Consider the following 4,682-nt stretch of genomic DNA (forward strand, 5'->3'; position numbering starts at 1 on the left):
CCCGAAGCATGTCTTCCAGAATTTGGTTTAATCGTTTTGTTTGGCCATCTGTTTGGGGGTGGAAGGCTGTGCTAAAGTCGAGGCGGGTACCCATCGCTTTTTGGAGTCCGCGCCAAAAGGTCGACGTAAAACGTGGGTCCCGATCCGACACAATTGACACTGGTACTCCATGCAACCTCACAATTTCTTTAACATACAGTTGTGCCCAATTGTCTACTGTATATGTTGCCTTACCCGGTAGGAAGTGAGCCGACTTTGTCAGGCAATCCACGACCACCCAGATTACCGTACAGCCCTTTAATGTTTTGGGTAAGCCTACTATGAAATCCATGACAATGTTTTCCCATTTCCATTCCGGTATACTTAGAGGTTGTAGTAGCCCGGCGGTTTTCTGCCTAGGGGCTTTTACTTGTTGGCACACTAGACACTTACTCACGAACTCCGCGATATCCTTCTTCATACTTCGCCACCAGAAGTGTTTTTTCAAGTCTTGATACATCTTTGTTCCACCTGGATGTATCGAGAAGGTTGAGTTGTGTGCCTCCGTTAGGATTTCATTCTTTATTCTTTGTTCCACCTGGATGTATCGAGAAGGTTGAGTTGTGTGCCTCCGTTAGGATTTCATTCTTTATTCCGCTCATGGGTGGGATGTATCGAGAAGGTTGAGTTGTGTGCCTCCGTTAGGATTTCATTCTTTATTCCGCTCATGGGTGGTACACATAAACGCCCTTGGCATAATAATCCGTCATCTGCTGATTTAGTGAATCCGTCCACTGGGCCAACAGCCAATTGGTCTAGGATTTTACTTAGGCTTGGATCCTCACGTTGTGAGTCTATGATTCTTTGTCTGAGCGTGGGGCGCACTGTCAGTCGGGCTATTTGGATCCTCACGTTGTGAGTCTATGATTCTTTGTCTGAGCGTGGGGCGCACTGTCAGTCGGGCTATTTGGGCGGCAACTTCTTTGGTTACTACCGCGATGTCTGAGCGTGGGGCGCACTGTCAGTCGGGCTATTTGGGCGGCAACTTCTTTGGTTACTACCGCGATATCAGCCTGTGGGGCGCACTGTCAGTCGGGCTATTTGGGCGGCAACTTCTTTGGTTACTACCGCGATATCAGCCTGTTCGGCGCACTGTCAGTCGGGCTATTTGGGCGGCAACTTCTTTGGTTACTACCGCGATATCAGCCTGTTCAAAATCAGTTCGCACTCGTGGCTCCCTGGTGATGAAGGCCGACGAGTGTACTACTTTTCGGCTCAGTGCATCAGCGACTACGTTTGCTTTTCCAGGGTGGTACTGGATGTCTATGTCGTAATCTTTTACCAGCTCTAACCATCTACGTTGCCGCATGTTCAATTCTTTTTGCGTGAACAAATATTTTAGGCTTTTGTGGTCCGTGTAGATCTGGGTCTTTTCGCCATACAAGTAGTGTCGCCAAATTTTTAACGNCCTCACGTTGTGAGTCTATGATTCTTTGTCTGAGCGTGGGGCGCACTGTCAGTCGGGCTATTTGGGCGGCAACTTCTTTGGTTACTACCGCGATATCAGCCTGTTCAAAATCAGTTCGCACTCGTGGCTCCCTGGTGATGAAGGCCGACGAGTGTACTACTTTTCGGCTCAGTGCATCAGCGACTACGTTTGCTTTTCCAGGGTGGTACTGGATGTCTATGTCGTAATCTTTTACCAGCTCTAACCATCTACGTTGCCGCATGTTCAATTCTTTTTGCGTGAACAAATATTTTAGGCTTTTGTGGTCCGTGTAGATCTGGGTCTTTTCGCCATACAAGTAGTGTCGCCAAATTTTTAACGCGAACACTACTGCTGCCAGCTCCAAATCATGTGTAGGATAGTTTTTCTCGTAATCTTTTAGTTGGCGTGACGCATACGCAACAACCTTGCCATGTTGCATCAGTACACAACCTAATCCCTTTTTGGATGCGTCACTGTAAATCGCGTATCCCACAGAACCTTCTGGAACTGTGAGCACTGGGGCGGATACTAGTCGTTGTTTTAGTTCTTGAAAGCTGGCCTCACAAGTATCATCCCAAACAAAAGGTACACCTTTTTTTGTTAATTGGGTGAGAGGAGTGGCTATTCTAGCGAAGTCCTGGACAAACCTTCGATAATAACCCGCCAGTCCCAAGAAACTTCGTATCTCGGTGACCGTTGTTGGGCATTTCCATTTCGTGACCACTTCTATCTTATTGGGATCTACGAAGATTCCGTCTTTAGACACTACGTGCCCCAGAAACGAAACCTGTCGTAGCCAAAATTCACACTTGGTGAACTTGGCATACAACCTGTTCTCTCTTAGGATAGTTAAGGCTTTGCGAAGGTGTTCTTGGTGTTCTAGGTCCGTTTTCGAGTATATCAGGATATCGTCTATGAACACAATCACAAACAAGTCTAGGCACTCCTTAAATACTCGGTTCATCAGTTCCATAAACACCGCTGGGGCATTGGTGAGACCAAAAGACATCACCACAAACTCGTAGTGGCCATATCTGGTTCGAAAGGCCGTTTTCGGTATGTCTTCATTTTTAATCTTAATTTGATGGTATCCTGATCGAAGATCTATTTTAGAAAACACTGTCGCCCCACGTAGTTGATCAAATAGGTCCTCAATTCGGGGTAACGGGTATTTGTTCTTTACCGTCCTCTTGTTTAATTCCCTATAATCAATGCATAAACGCATTGAGCCGTCTTTCTTTTTAACAAACAACACTGGCGCACCCCAAGGGGACACGCTAGGTCGAATGAAGCCCTTATCTAGCAGGTCTTGCAGTTGTATTTTAAGCTCTTTTAGTTCTGCTGGTGCCATGCGGTACGGGGCCTTAGAGATGGGTCCCGTTCCTGGTTCTAGATCTATTCCAAAGTCTACCTCTCGCGATGGAGGAATTCCCGGGAGGTCCTCCGGAAAGACATCCATAAATTCGTTTACTACCGGTATTGTATCTATGGGTTTTTCCTTTCCTTTTGTATTTACTGCATAAGCTAGGAACGCCCACCCCCCTTGTTGTATCAAGCGTCTCGCTTTCATCATCGATATTATTTTCGGGGTGGTACCTGTGGAGGTTCCTTTAAACTTAAAGGTAAGTCCGTTAGGAGGTGTGAATATCACCTCCTTCTTATGGCAGTCTATGGTAGCAAAGTTTTCTGCTAACCAGTCCATTCCTAGTATGACGTCAAAATCCGTCATATCCACTACCTTTAAGTCTACGTGGATGGTTTGTCCAGCTATTACCACTTGTCCGTCCCATACTCTATCTTTCGTAACTAGGTCTACCCCTGCTGGGGTACCGACCGACAACGCATGCATTAAGGGTTCTATTACGAATCCTGCTTGTTTAACAAATGGTAAAGCAACAAAGGAATGGGTAGAACCAGAATCAAACAATGTCAACCCAAAGTGTCCTAGTATAGCAAGCATACCTGTCACCACGGTGCCAGATGTTCCCGCCTCTTTACCGGTCGTTACATATGCCTTGGTCTGTGGACGAGTTTGTAAGGTGGGCTCTCGGATGACCGGTCCTCTAAGGGGTTCCCTTGGAAATCCCGGGCTCTTTGTAGGGCAAGTTCTGGCCACATGACCTGCATGACCACAGATATAACACATACCTGAGCCCGCCAAACATCTCCCAACATGTTGCTTTCCACAGTTACGGCACAGGGGCTTCTCCATTGCTAGGTATCGGCCTATTGGAGGTGGAGCAGGTGTCCTATTCTGATACTGAGGCCTTTGGGACGGTGGTTGGAATTCTGTGGTATCGACCTCGACAGGGCGTTTCCTCCCTGTGGCGACTGTTGGCTCTGTTTTCTTTTCCTCTGGGGGTTCCTCAAGGGCCTTGGCCGTCCTTAGTGCCTCTTCATAGGTTTTTGGGTTGAAGGCCTCTAACATGCGGCGGGTTTTCGGATTCAATCCTAACACAAATTTTTCTGTCTGTTTCTCTTCAGTGTCCGCTAAAGACGGTGCAAACCTTCTTAATCTCATGAAGTCCTGATCGTACTGATCCACCGTGCGATCACCTTGGGTTAAGTGGTTAAACTCTTGCTGTTTCTTTATACGGGTTTCCTTTGGATAATAGTATTTTAGAAAGGCTTCCTTAAAGGTCTCCCATGTTGTAATTCCCCCACCCGGGTTGATGCTCTGTTTATTATCCGACCACCACACTTCTGCATCCTTTTGTAACACATATGTCGCACATGCCACCTTATGTTCGTCAGGGCATCGCATTGATTCAAAGGTCGTTTCCATGTTTGCGATCCACATTTGAGCCGCTGTGGGATCTTCCTTCGAACCGACAAAAGGACGGGGGTTGTACCGCCTGAAATCCTTTAACCAATTCGCGCCCCTATCCGGGTGCGGGTTGTTCACCGGTTGGATAGCTACCGCATCCACCGGTTGCGGGGCCACCGCGTTGGCTGGTTGCGTGGCCACCGCGTTGGCTGGTTGCGTGGCCCCCGCATTGGCTGGTTGTGTGGCCATTGCCGCGACTTGTTGCGTAGCCAACAACGTGGCCTGTTGTGTGTCTAGCATAGTTTGCATTGTTTTTTGGAGGGATTCCAACATTAACCTTGTGGCGGGGTCTAACCCGGCCTGTGGTGCAGTTTGAGGGGGTGGTGCGTATTCAGGAGGAGGTACTGCTTGTGGGGGAGGTGCATATTCAGGGGGTGGTACGGTTTG

This window comes from Cucurbita moschata, unplaced genomic scaffold (genome assembly GCF_002738365.1).
Source record: "Cucurbita moschata cultivar Rifu unplaced genomic scaffold, Cmos_1.0 Cmo_Scf00075, whole genome shotgun sequence".
NCBI classification, from domain to species: Eukaryota; Viridiplantae; Streptophyta; class Magnoliopsida; order Cucurbitales; family Cucurbitaceae; genus Cucurbita; species Cucurbita moschata.